We start from the raw sequence: 15,247 nt of genomic DNA, 5'->3' as shown, positions 1-15,247 counted from the left end.
GGGCCGGAGGACCGCTCTTGGGAGCCTGCTGTGAACATCCATGCCCCCCGCCTAGTCCGACAATTCCATCAGGCTTATCCGCAGAAACCGGGGCTGCCTGGACCACAGAGGAGGGGGGGCCTTGGGAGGGGGGATGGTGTCATGGCCCAGTCTGAGAGTGAGGTCTCCTCTGGAGGAGAGGAGCCTCGTGTAGCCAGCCAGGACTCCTCAGGAGAAGAGGAGCCCTGTGTAGCCAGCCCTAGCCCTGATTCAGCAGAAGCCAGCAATCAGGAGCAACAGCTGCTGGCTGATCAGAGCTTGCAGCCAGCAGCTGAGACACCAGCACCCTCTAGCCCCTACACCACAGGGGAAGCTCAGCCAGGGACTTCTACAGGTGCAGCGCAGCCAAGAGCCTCCACCCCCCCAGGCTCACCCACGCCCAAGGAACGCCGCAGGCAGCGCCAGAGACTGGAACTGCAGGAGAGACGGCGCAGTGCTCGCCTCTTGAGCCAACGCCAGCTGCTGGAGAGTGATGATGAGTAGTGTCAGGATGGAGCCCCAGCAGCTGGCTGAAAACCACGCCTGGCTATAAGAGCCAGTCTGGAGGAACTGCCGGGCGTGGAAGCAATGTGTCTATTGCCTGCAACCACTCCGTGTTCTGTGAACCTTGCCCGTGCCTGTGCCTGCTTTTGGACCTGACACTACCGGTAAATGACCTTGGATTGCACCTGACCTTGCTCTTGGACTCTGGACTCACTCCTGGCGTTATCTTGTGCTCTGACCACCGGTTTGACCTGGCTTTTGCTCTTGGAACTCCCCTCAGACTCTGCCATTAAGGTTTGGACTTGAACCACCCTGCTGGGGCTGGCCCAGCCCGTGACACCCCCTTTCCCCCCTCATATTCTTTAAATTATTCAGGCAAGGGTCTGAAAGTGGAAGTTTGCCCACTAATTTCTCCATGAAAATGTGTTGTTCATGAAACTGCAAATATGTTTACTGAGACAGAGTAGCAAGTATGTCTACTGTGTGATTTATGTATATTTTGCTCCTGGAAGATGGATACATGCATACATTCAAAAACAAAGATGATTATATGGAAAATGTATGTAGTTGTTAGCCACTGCTAAATGCAATAGCAACAATGCAAAATATCTACAAGGATTTGGTTGATGGTAGTGGTATCGTCTACTAATATAATAGCAGCACAAAATCTGAGTAAAGTATCAAATTATTATGTTATTTTAATGCATTTCTTAGGGGCAAGTGGATTAGGGGCCATATGTGAAATTGTCTGTTTTCCACACAACTCTGGAAACAACATTTCTAAGTCTACCAATTATACTTGTGGAAGTCGTGTGGAATCAAGCACATGCAGAACTTTGAAGGCTCAATAAATGGGTGAATGAAGTGAAGGGAAAAAAGCTCCCAACCATATATTTCAGTAGCTAGAACAGGAGAAAGTAGAACCTAGACATTTAGAATTAAGAATCTGAAAGCTGGGTATAATGCTTTCTGAATCACAGAAATATAATTATTCCAGAAGGTGTTCCATTATCATTTGAAGTTAGACCTTTGCCTTGGATGACCAGACCACATCTTATAGGTAGAAATATAAGCTTGTAATTAACCTCTAAACATTGCTAAGTCTCCAGTATTTAACTCTGAATGTCTAAATTAACTCATTAACCAATGTCACTCTGTGTCCCCATCTATCTCCTTCAGTGTTTAATTTCTAAAACGAGAAATGCCAGAAATCAGACATAATAAGAAAGCTACCCTCTCTGCTGGAAGCACCTGGGATGTATGAGGTAAAATGTAGTTAATTACTGTGCTGTGGAAAATACATTCTGTTTATGCCTAGAGGCCAATCTCAGGATTTTTTATTAAGAACAGGCCCATAATACTGAAAACACATTTGGCTGAACGTTAGATTTGCCAGGTCTGAGTTGGGAGTTTCTTGGATATATGGGGGTGGAGCTTGAGGAGGGTGGGGGTTGGGGGGACTTCAGTGAATATAATAGACTCCACCCTCCAAAGCAGCCATTTTCTCCACAGGAACTGACCTCTGTAGTCTGGAGATGAGTTGTAATTGCAGGAGATCTCTAGGCCCCACTTGGAGACTGGGAACCTTGCTGAGTTCCAGGTCCTAGGTCTGTGATTCTGGCCTAAATTCAATGCTTTCATTCCTTATGAAAACAGGCTGTTCACGTCCAGATTGTCCCACAAGTTGTTTTGTCAAATAAGACTGTACTGAAAGGTAGTCTAGTCACTTTCCTGAATGGCAAGAAGATGGAGGACAGCACTACTGGGATTCCTTTTATTCAGCTTAGAGAGCACTGGACATTTATGTCTTTCTAATATCTGTTTAATCTCCAAATCTTCTGGAAAAAAGTAGGTGCTTACAGCTGGTGGTGCAGCTGCTGATTCCCAGAAAGCCACCCTAAGGCAGCATGATTGGCTTTGCACTGTTTTCCAACACTTTCTTACAGCATGAGGATATTATCTTCTGAAGGCTGGAGAGATTTCACAAGCATCAGGAAAATGTCTCCAGCTATTAAAGAACATTATGTTTCTTTTGTTAAAATTCCTGAGGCAAAGGGAAAATGCAGGATATTGAAGCTCCCTGCCAGAACTTAGGCCCCTTTCACACTGCACACTTTAAGCCAGCACCTCCACGTATTCATGTTGATCAGCGGTGAATAGAGATGGGCACGAAGTGAACCACAGAACAAAATTCCGTACAGAATGGCTGGTTCATTTGCATCGAAACGCATTTCGCGGGAACGCGTGTTTACAGAACAAACAGATTTTTCCAGCTGTTCCATGGCCGGGTTCGGCGTTTTATAGACACCGTGCCAGTTTCAGCCCATCAGCTGAACCCCCAAACAACACGGGGGAGCCTCCTTAAGCACAAGCAAACCACAAGGATAAAGGAAGGCAATAAACAATGAAATTAATACAAAACAGGTTCTGTCAAATGTAGAAATTGATTTATAAAGTGCAAAGTGCCCAGTGAAATAACAAATACATTGCAATATAATACAATAAACATAGTAAGACCATGATACAACATCAACGATTCAGCCCACTATGAAGCACAGGAGCGCTCTTGGGGTGGTGTGATGACATTACTCCTGGTATTGACATGGTCACACTGCTATGGGAGCATGCCTGGGAACACTGTTCCCTGCCTGTCCACCCCACTGGCCAAGTGAGTGGTGGCAGGGGGCTGAGGGTGGAAGTAGGGGAATCCCCCACCCCGCACTGGGTGACCTGGGATCTCTACTTGAGGCTAAACTCTGCCTTATCCAGGGGATGTCCCGTGCTGCTTCAGAAGTAGCACTGCCTCTCCATGTACTTGCTTTCATACCTCCTGCTCAACCTTGGTATATTGGTAAACAGATATTAGAGAAGTACTTTGAGTCTCAGGTACAGGAGTTATTTCTCACAAGGAGATTAACTCTGGAATTGCTTTCTACTCACAGAGGCCAATGCAACATATTCTTCCTGAAGGAGGGGGGAAAAACCTGGACTCCTTTAAATTCCACATGTTCCCCTTATGTAGCTTTCTTTTCATAGTTACGAACAATTTGGAATCAAACTGGGCTCCCTTCTAGCATCATGTGATCCTGAGAAAGGCTCTGCCATCTTGGAGGCTAGCTGGCAGTTTGTTCTGACAGGCACCACTTGTCATCTTTTAGCTAATTGGTGCAGAGAATGGAACAATGAACTACAGGTTCCGAGCGACTGCCAGTGGCAGTAAATTTATTTTGCCGCTAACGGCCTTTGTAATGCTCAGACCAACTTTATCTCATTTTACTGTGGGTTCACAGAGATAATTGCTGAAGTACTTTGTTAAAAAGAAAAGCTCTTTGCATTTCCATTAACTAGCTGCATGGTGCCTGTTTCACTTGAGTGCTCTAGGTACCACTTACAGTTCAATTTTACAGTCATGATGGACTGAAACGTATCAACCTGCTTTCTTTCCAGTCCACTAATTGCATGCATTAATCAACAGGAAGATTCAGATGATTATTTTTATTCTCTCCATCCACCCCAACCCTTCTTTTTTGAATCTCCTCTTCACAATAAAAGCACAAATCTAGTGCCAATGAATTCCCAACTGCCACAGGATTAAATAAAGTACCTTCTTACTGCAGCAGGCTGTAATAAGTTACTGTTTTATGGGAGCAACCCAAGCATACAGAAGCTGTTGAAAATTAAAACAACAATAACAAAGAAGAGCATTGTACAAGGTAAATCTACAACATGCATGTGTTTACATAATCATGTTGGAATTTGCTTTGAAATTTTGCCTGGAAAAAGTATTAAGTCTGAAAGGTGAAGACTGAAGTAGATGAATCCTCAAATGGCCAAGACAAAACAGGAAAACAGTGTGACAGGCTGAGAAAAAAAGAAGATGCCAGGAATCCCTTTTGTAATGGGTCGAGGCTGACAAACCACTCAAAGGCTAGGAGGAAAGATAAGTACACAAACCACAGGAAATGCTAATGTTGCCCACATTCCTCCCCTTTAGTTGTGCTTAAGATGATTAATTTTTATGTTTTCAAAGAATGGCTTTTGAGCATGACTTGTGCTTGACTGTGTATAATTGTATCAGCTGTTCATACAGAAAAAAAAGTGAGAACTGTTCCACTCACATTGACATGCTTTAAAGCATGACATGTAAATTTGGGGGGCGGGGGGAGAAGCTTGCCTTCTGCCAAGGTTTCTTCTGTCAAGTAAAGAGAAAAACGGGGTTCTCTTTACAGTTACAAGAGCCATATTTTGCAGCTTTGTTTCAGAATGAAAAGATCATACCAGGATCCTCCAGAAGTCAATGGTATTTCAGATGTACTTATAACTATCTTTGGCAGATGTTAAACCCATTTTATATTGAGTACAGTAAATATCTCCCAACTTCACAGGCATATTTGCAAAGAGATGGCAAGAGATTGTGAAGAAAGAAGTGTTGGCTATTTCATGTGCTTCCATTTCCATAATGTCAGGACTTGAGGTTTTCTTAGTCTGCTAGCTAGCCTGCCAAAGTCATGAGATTTGCTTGCAATATCAATCATAACAACTATACAAGCTGTTTTGAGGTCAGAATATTTTCATTGTATGAGCAGCAGGGTGGCCAGGTGGCCCTTGACAACCAATGGTAGTGGTAGATTCTTACCTTTGTGCACTCTGGTGATATGATGGTGCCATTTCTGGTAATGACATCATCATGCCAGAACCACTCTGCTATCGGCGCAAAAAAACTATGGTTTTCACTCAAATATCAGAGTTTGCTTTGGTGATGTGATGGCATTACTTCCAGGTGTACAGGAAGTGATGTCATCACATCATCTGGAAGAGCCTACCATGAGCTGATAAGTCTGCCCGTTTCTTCCCTCATTGTCCAGCTAAGTGGTGGCAGATGCTGTGGGCTGGCGAGGGCTCGCAGCCCCAATGAACAGTGGTAGTGTGCGTGAACATTTTGATGAATATAAGATACAATAATATGCTTTTATGCACTTTTGTGTGGTCTGTTGTTAGAGCATGTTTTAATAAAATATGGGTTTCACATGATTCCTCTAAACATTTTATTTAACTATGTGGATGAGTAGGAATAGCATCACTTACACTGCCTCCAAACCTGCAGTACACTCATCGATTTAAAAGCCTGCAGCATGTATGATCTATCTTCCCTCCTTCATACACTGAGGGTTTCTGGCATTTGTGGATCTTTGTAAAATGGGATCTTATATGATTCATGTGTGATCCAGATCCCACTATTCATTCAAAAACGTTAGATACTTGGATGCTTGACACCCCACCAGTTCAGTTCATTGTTTGTTTTGTGCTTGTGAAGAGGAAGCCTGATGTTTGTCCACCAACTGGCTGTTTGAGAACTGTTCAAGCCTGTTTCCACATACAGCTAGATGGAGGTCCTACTTTCCTTCTCCATGTAGCATTTTGTCACTGCATGATGCTCAGCAGCTAATGGTATAAAAAGTATGAACAAATTACTCAACCAGAAATTATACTTAGGGTATTTTAAGTCATTCCATTTTGTGTTTATTTAAGTCCATGTTATTGTATGCATGCACATTTTCAGAGTTCTATGTGAAGTATAGCTCCCGCTTCCATCATTATTACCTGACCCAACTATCCATAACCCTAAGTTAGAATCACTTTACCTACAATGCGGATGCAAGAGCAAGGAAATGAAACTTGGCCACTACAATGAAACAAACCCCCCATCACCACAGCTACTGCACAGCTGTGAACCTGGTTGACAGTTGTTGCAAGAGGACACCAGACAAATGAATAGCTCAGAGGTTTGGTTAATGGCTGATCATGGCTGTTGAACATGGTATGTTTGCCTAGCAAACATGTTCACTGCGAGGTTCTCAGCATCCTCAGTTAGATATGAAAGATCTGTTAGTTTGTACTTTGGGCATTATACTATTTCTAGGCATGGAGACGGCCACATCTTCAAAAACATGTATCACATCTCTGGTCTATGCCTTATTCTGAACACCAGTTATGTCCCTCTCCTTCTCCACTCACTCTATTTGATTTTTATTACTTACATATTTCTACATCAACCTGATTTGCCCATTGGAAGATACGTAGTAACCACAGTATAGAGAAGACAGGCAGTGTTGTGGTAAGTTAATACATTCTTTCTCATGGTTGTGTGTGTGCACGCGTGTGCCCAGGCAAGCCTGATCTCATCAGAATTCAGAAGGTAAGCTGGGTTGGCCTTGGTTAGTAATTGGATAGAATACCTCCAACAAAGATGAGGGTTGCAGAGGCAGGCAATTGCAAACCACTTCTGTTAGTCTCTTGCCATGAAAACCCCATAAGTCAGCACTTATGGGGCACTTTCCACCTCTCTCTCTCTCTCTCTCTCTCTCTCTCTCTCTCTGTCTCTCTTTCTCTCTCTCTCTCTCTCTCTCGATATTTTATTTATTTATTTTATATTTCAATTTATATACCGCCCATCCCCAGGGGCTCTGGGCAGTGATATAGATATAGATATAGATATAGATATAGATATAGATATAGATATAGATATAGATATAGATATAGATATAGATATAGATATAGATATAGATATATGCATCTTAATGTGGTGAGGATATTTGAGTGTGTCAGTGAAGCTGAGAGCAATATCATTGTGAGTTTAGACTTGGTCAAGAGTCTAAACTCTTAGAGGAGTCACTCAAGGTGGAATGGTCAGAGCTGAGAGACCAGACTAAGATTCATCCACCCCCTTCAACAGAAGACAATTCAGAGTTCCAATGGTGATGGAGGTGGAGGAATCTTTGAAAGGTAGTTACTGGGCAGCAGGAGAAGGCAATGGTCAGCCACTTCTGATCATCTCTTACCACCAAAACAATGATGAGACAATCCAAAATGAAAGAAGCTATAGTGCTGTAAGATAAGAGCCCCAGGTCGGATGGCACTCAGCTGGCTAATGGGAAGGAACAGAGGACAAGTATGAACAGGGCTGTCCTTAGGTACTGGATTAAAGATGAAAGGATTTCCAGTTGTTGATGTGAATAGATGCAAAAGGAACATCCAAAGCTGTGTGACATTCATTATTAGAACATGGAATGTGAGAAGTATGAATCCAGGTAAACTTGAAATTATAAAATGAGAAATGGAATGTTTAAACATTGTAATCTTGGGTGTGATTGAACTAGTGGACTGGATTAGGATGTTTTCAGCCAGAAAATTACGAACTGTTTTACTCCAGAAATAAGAAACTAAATTCCTACAAAGAAGATTCTTTTGATGAAGAACCTGAAATTTTAGAAAATGACATGACAGATGCACTCAAATCAGTTGGAAGAAACAAATCACTAGTAGAGCCAATACAGCTATTTCAAGCTACAGAAACCGAATCCATCAAAATCTTAAAATGAATATATCAACAAATATGGAAAACAAAACAGTGGCTCATAGACTGGAAACAATCTGCATTCCAATTCTGAAAAAAGGGAATGCCAAAGAGTGCAGCAACTAGTAGACTTTGTATTGTCGAAGGCTTTCACGGCCGGAGAACGATGGTTGTTGTGGGTTTTCCGGGCTGTATTGCCGTGGTCTTGGCATTGTAGTTCCTGACGTTTCGCCAGCAGCTGTGGCTGGCATCTTCAGAGGTGTAGCACCAAAAGATAGAAATCTCTCAGTGTCACACTGTGGAAAAGATGTGGAAAAGATCTTTTCCACACTGTGACACTGAGAGATCTCTGTCTTTTGGTGCTACACCTCTGAAGATGCCAGCCACAGCTGCTGGTGAAACGTCAGGAACTACAATGCCAAGACCACGGCAATACAGCCCGGAAAACCCACAACAACCAACTAGTAGACTGTCTCATTAATTTCCTAAAGTAATGCTCAAAATTCTACAGCAAAGATTCTTACCATATATGAAACAAGAAATGCACATTGTTCAAGATGGATTTAGAAAAGGAAGAGGCACTGGAGATCACATTGCAAATTTACGATGGCTAATGGAACATCCCAGAACATTTCAGAAGAAAATCAGCCTGTGTTTTATAGATTACAGGAAAGCTTTTGACTATGTGGATCGTAAAAAGCTATGGTTGGTTTTAAAATAAATGGCCGTGCCACCTATACTTTGGACAAGAGGCTAATGTCAAGAAAGAATATGGAGAACAGAAGGGTTTCCAATTGGCAAAGTTGTCAGACAAGGATGTATATTATCTCCCTATCTGTTCAACCTATATGCAGAGCATGGCATTCGGAAATCTGGATTAGATTTAGAAGAAGGTAGAGTGAAAATAGGTAGAAGGAACACTCACAATTTGAGATATGTAGATAACATTACATTACTGGGAAAAATAGAGAATACTTGAAATGACTACTGATTAAGGTTAAAGGAGAAAGTGCCAGAGCAGAAGATGAAAAGTAATTTTAAGGCTGACAATGAAGAAACTGAAATTGTTCAAGATTTTCTATTCCTTGGTTTAATCATCAACCAAAAGGGAAGATTGCAACCAAGAAGTCAGAAGAAGATTGAGACTTGGAAGGGCAGCCATGAAGCAACTAGAAAAGATGCTTAAGGATAAGGATATCTCTCTGGGGACCAAGATCAAGATAAACCACACTATGGAGTGCCCCATTACCATGTATTCAATGTTGAATAGTGAATAGTGAATAGTGAATAGTGAAGAAAGCTGACTGGAAGAAAACTGATTCTTTTGAAATGTGGTGCTGAACGAAAGTTTTGTGGGTTCCATGGATTGGCCAAAAAGACAAATGAATGGGTTCTAGATGAAATCAAGCCTGAATTCTCTCTAGAAGCTAAAATGACAAAACTGAGGCTGTCGTACTTTGGTCACATCACGAGAAGATAAGACTCACTGGAAAAGTCATGATGTTAGGAAAAATTGAAGGCAGTAGGAAAAGAGGAAGACCCCAAAACGAAATGGATTGACTCAAAGGAAGCCAAAGTTTGCAAGATCTATGCAAGTCTGTTAATGATTGCACATTTTGGAGGCCCGTTATTCATAGGGTCACCATAAATCGAAAGTGACTTGATGGCACACCTCTGTCTCTCTCACACACATACATGATGCTAAACCAGCCTTTCTGTTTTGATTCCAGTTATTACCATCAACTCTTTGATGCAAATACCACAATTCAACCTTTGACATGACATACAGCACAGCATTTGAAAATATTGCTCTTATAGCGATAAAGCTATTTGAGGCTTCATTGAATTCTGTCTATAAAGCTGCTTCTTTTGCTGCAATGGTATTTGACATGGCTGGAATTTTGACACAGATAATTTTATACTGCAGTCTGGTGTAACTACCATAATGAGGGATACAATACTGAATCTCATAGTGTTATCTGCAAAGCAAGTCAATTTTAGATCATTTTTAATACATCACCAATGTTTTAGTAAAGAAAGACAAACTGCTGTCATTTTTTTGTGCATGAACATTTTAGCTGAGAGCAATTTCAGGTAGAAAGAAATAGGTGGGATTTTATACTTTGTGCCTGGGCAAATGCCAGAAAAATATGCTTTCACTCCAAAGAAATGCCACTTGTCCAAAAAGCCAATTGGCTTGCTGCTGTGATAAACCACCTGCAGCACACAGTAGCAATATGTGATTCATCTTCAGATTTAGGTATTGCCACAATCAGGTTCTTTTCAGACTGTAGCTAAGGGAATCTAATTACACTGTATGAACTGGGAGAAACCAAGGTATTGCAGCTCCTTTTCAAAGTGACATGTAGTCTTCTGAATACCTTCATAACAGCAGGTTATTATGTTAAGGTAAGCTTAACTCTTTGGTGGATAAATGACATCATCCCATGTCTGACAAGATGTACTGATGTTTTGTTAGAATGATAGCTCTTTGGATATCATAAATTGGAAGGACAAAGAGACAGGAAGTGTGAGTGAGCCACATTTCCTTTTTTCTGTATTTTCTACTTATAACAACAACATTCAATTTATATACTGCCCTTCAGGGCAGCTAGTCAGAGTGGTTTACAAAGTTCTGGGAATCTGTGACTGACCCAAGGTCACCCAGCTGGCTTCTAGAGGAGGAGTGGGGAATCAAATCCGGTTCTCCAGATTCGAATCCTGGCACTAACCGCTACACCAAACTGGCTCTTATCATGTATAGGCTTAGATCCAGTAGAGTGTTTCTGTAGATGGAATGATTTTCACATGGAAAGCACAACTTTCTTGCCTTACCTCCTTCTGTAAATTAAAATGTCCCCTAAATTGTTGCTCCCTTGCAGGTCCCTTGCATTTTGTGGGGCCTTTGAGGATATAACAGGAAAGGGAGAAAAGAGAAAGGGGCGCTTTCCACACTACTTACAGGGATGCACAACGATGCGGAACATCACGCTACAAATGCGGAACATCGCGTTTTCTCACATGAGATTTGCGTGACGTCGCGCAAATCTTGCGCGAGAAAACGTGATTTTCCGCGTTTGTAGCGCGATGTTCCGTGTCATTGCGCGTCCTGGTAAGTAGTGTGAAAAGGGCCAGGGTCTCACCACTCAAGACAAAATACACAGGTAATTCAAGTGTATTTTGTAATTTGAGTCTATTTGAGTGTAATTCGAGTGTAATTCAAGTGTATTTTGTCTCGTGTGGTTTGACCCAAAGTCATCCTCCTATGGGAAATTCTTCCTCCTATGGGAATGCTCCACTGGATCCAAGCCTAAGTATTAGCTCTTGAAAGACTCTTCAGTATTGTCATACCTTCCAACAGTCGTCATACCTTCCAACTCAAATAAATTGTTAGTTTTGCCATTACTGCATATTCCAACAAGAAACTTTGACCAAAATATGTGATTCTTAATAGTGTAGAGTGGCACAGTGCATTTATAAACAATATTCAAGCAATTTCAGATCAAATTCATATCAAATTTTCATACAAAATATTAACATAACACAGTATCCGGCCAAATTACACTTTCGTTTTGCTGTTTCTTAACGAAACTGACAACTTAAATGTGTACAATAGGAACAGTTATGTTCCACGTTTTTCAATGCACTGACTTTGACATCTCCATTGGAGTTTCCATTTGAGCCTCCACCTCTGTTGGAATAAGAGAATTGTCTACAGCTGGCCAGATACTGTGTTATGTTAATATTTTGTATGAAAATTTGATATGAATTTGATCTGAAATTGCTTGAATATTGTTTATAAATGCACTGCACCACTTTACACTATTAAGAATCACATATTTTGGTCAAAATGTCTTGTTGGCATTGTTTTGTCCCTTAGCTGTGGGTCTCCACCCTAATAATTGAGCTTTGTTTCTAAGGGTGTTTCTCTAATTTGTTAATTACTGCATATTCGGCAAGTTTATTTTCCCATTCTAAGCTAGGACAGATGTCTGATTTCTTTTAGGTCGCATAGTTAATTCTAGCCATTGTCACTAAATATTCAAATATATCTTCCAAGATTTTTGGTAATTTATTAGGCAATAGCATGTTCTTAGCTTCCATAGGAAATCTGAATTTTAATATCGTCTGTATCCTTCCATGTATTTCCTTCCAGTATCTTTTTGCTTTTTTGCAAATCCACCACATATGATAAAAGGTTCCATCTATATTTCCGACATTTCCCTTTGTAGTTTTTACCTATTTTCTCAATATTCTTTGGAGTAATATACCATCTAAAAACATATTGTACTACTTTTTTCTTAACGCTTGGCTGACTGTGAATTTAATTCCTTTCCCCCATAACTGTTCCCATTGGCACTTAGGTATTTGCTCTCTAAATTTCTACATCTATTTAATTATACATTGTTCACTTGTTCTTTTGTTTCTAATTGAAGTAATAGCTTGTGTATATCCATTGTAATAAATGATTTTGTTTTATAATCTGCTGTTCAAAGTTATCTCTCTTAAAGCTCCACCTTCCTTGTTTATAATCTTTCTTAATCTTAAAACTGATTGATAATATGGTAACCATTGAATATTAATTCCTTCATCTTTAATATCTTGCCAGGACTTAATTTTCTCCTGAGCACGTACCATATTGCTGTATGTTATGAAGCCACTTTTATTTCTCATATTCTTGTCGTAATATGCTTCTATAGGGGACAAGATGGTCCTCTACTTTGACATGGCTGATCCTGCCACTGATCCATGGCATGGTAACACTGAGACTTGACTATTGTACATAGGTCTCCCATCAAATTCAACTAAGAGTCTCCAGTTGGTGCTGAATGCTGTGGCTCGATTATTACCAGGAGCTCAATTACTTCCATCAACTACTTATCCGTTACCAGGCTCAGTTCAAGGTTTTGTCCATTACATACAAAGCCCTTCATGGCCTTGGTACTTCATATCTAAGGGACTACCTCTCTCCCTATGCTCCTTCATGGCAGCTTCGCTCATCTGACTAGGGTCTTCTACAGGTGCCACCCTAAAATGTAAAAAATCAACAGCTGTCTATGCATGCACATTCTCTCCCAGTTTGTGGCTCCCACTTTGTGGAATTACCTCCCTGAGGATGAGGATGTCAGAAAAGCTCCCACTTTCCTGGCTTTCTGCAAAACAACAACAGCAGCAGCAGCAACAACAAACAACATTAGATTTATATACCATCCTTCAGGACAACTTAACACTCATTCAAAGCGGTTTACAAAGTATGTTATTATTGTCCCCACAACAGTCACCCTGTGAGGTGGGTGGGGCTGAGAGAGCTCTGGAAGAGCTGTGACTGACCCAAGGTCACCCAGCTGGCTTCAAGTGGAGGAGTGGGGAATCAAACCTGGTTCTCCAGATTACAGTCCCACTGCTCTTTGCCACTACAAACCAAGTAATTACTTGTGCAAAACCAAGTAATTCAGGAGGGATTTCTTTCATAAGTAATAGGGCTATGCTGTAAGGAAGTGGTTCAAAGAGATTCTCTGATAAAGGGAAAGGGACTATAAACTATACTACTGTGCACTGTCTGTTACTTATTTCCTGTGTTGTTTCCATATCATTTAATATGTCCTGTCAAATTGCCTTATGTTTGTTTCAGCTCTGTATCAGATTTCTCCTTGTTTTCAAATTTCTGCAATCTGTGTATGCCCAATTGTATTGTTTTTGAATGTCCCTGCTGTGGATCATACTAAGTTACGTTATGTAATCCACCTTGAGTCTCAGTGAGAAAGGTGGATTATAAAGAACATAAATAAAAAATAAACAAAGTCTAAAAGTTGGGGAATAGAACAGAATATCGAGTTTCCTAAGTAGTGGCACTTGAACAGCCCTTTCCTTAGATTCTGCCTCTATGTTGAAAAAGGGAGACCAAAATAAGGCATTCAGCTCTTTCTCTAAGTGGAATGTGCTGCCAACATAGCAGCACTTAGTGCTTAGCACCCGTGTGATCTTTAAAGCCCTTCACAAAAAACAAACAGGACTAACATAAACTGGAAAAAATAAAACCTCTGCCGATTTCAGCAGCAAAGAGCTTTGGAGTTTCCATAAAAGGATTACACATTGGCTAAAATAATGAAAACAACATTTCAATCAGCTGTTATGCTAACTAAAATGCAAATTCATAAGGAACAACAGCTTTCATGCTTAAAGCCATAATCCAGTCACTGTTTGCAAAGGGAGGAAGGCTGAAACCAGTTTTCTTGACAAATAGCTTTGCTATACCATTTCAGCCTGGAATCTTCAATGGCAAGAATCTAGCAAACTAGATCCTGGTGCGAATGTGGTAGGTGTGAACACAACAACCTTTGCTGCCTCTGCCTTGATTATGCTGCCACCTGGAATCTGTTTCCAGCATTAACACTATGAGTCCTGAATGTGCCAAGCTGCACTTCTGATGCTCACTCTCAAACTCCTGAGAAATTATTCACAGTCGTTATTGAATTTCTTGAGGGGAATATGGAAGAACCTGGTATAGTAAAAGACTGACAGGAAAATTATGGAAGCTAAAAGAATTTCAGTAGGATTATAGAAATAATCTTGGGAAACTTCTGAAATGTCTTAGGAATTTTGACGTTTCCAGTGCAAAATGTTGGCAAAAATTTTGAGGGGAGCTAAAAGAATATGTATCTCAGAAGTATTTTGGACACCTCTACCTAAATATAAACAAAGAAAAACACAAAGAGCAATAATTGTAAATAGTTGCCTTTTTCATTTCCAACACACATTAATATAATATTACTTAAAAGCTGCTTTGCACAACTACTTCTTGAGTTTCTTTTACATCTGGTGTTTCCTTCTTTTTGTTCCTCTGTACTGAATGTGGAGTTGCTGAAACATCCAACTAAGTTTGCAGTCAGGCAACATAACAAACTGACATTAATGCAGGATGTGTGCATCTCCAGATCTTTTCTCTCCCTTCTCCACTCTCCCTTCTTGCATTGAGAACCAGAGGTAGAAACTAAATAGCAGGGGACACTCAGGGTCTTGTGGGGAACATCTCATTTTTCTCTCTTCCACTATTTTTCTCTTTCCTGAAGCCTCTACAGGCTCCCGCTTTCTCCTGCTTCCTTCTCTCCATCCCACCCACCAGCCAACCTATGTTTATCTGTCCCCCTGACTTCTGCTTTCCCTCTTTTACTCCCCTGGTTGTCTTTCCCATAGAAAAAGTCTGGACCAGTTGCATGTTGCCAGTCAGGTTGGGCTTAGATGTACAGTGGGCTTAGATGTACCTGCAAGAACTTGTGGGAGACATCTCATTTTCCTTTGTATATCTCTCATTATACTATTTCCTCTTTCCCTTCTCCTGATGGCCCATATCTTCAACTTTCCGCACTTCCT

This window comes from Eublepharis macularius, chromosome 6 (assembly GCF_028583425.1).
Source record: "Eublepharis macularius isolate TG4126 chromosome 6, MPM_Emac_v1.0, whole genome shotgun sequence".
Lineage (NCBI taxonomy): Eukaryota > Metazoa > Chordata > Lepidosauria > Squamata > Eublepharidae > Eublepharis > Eublepharis macularius.
This window is presented reverse-complemented; position numbering follows the sequence as displayed.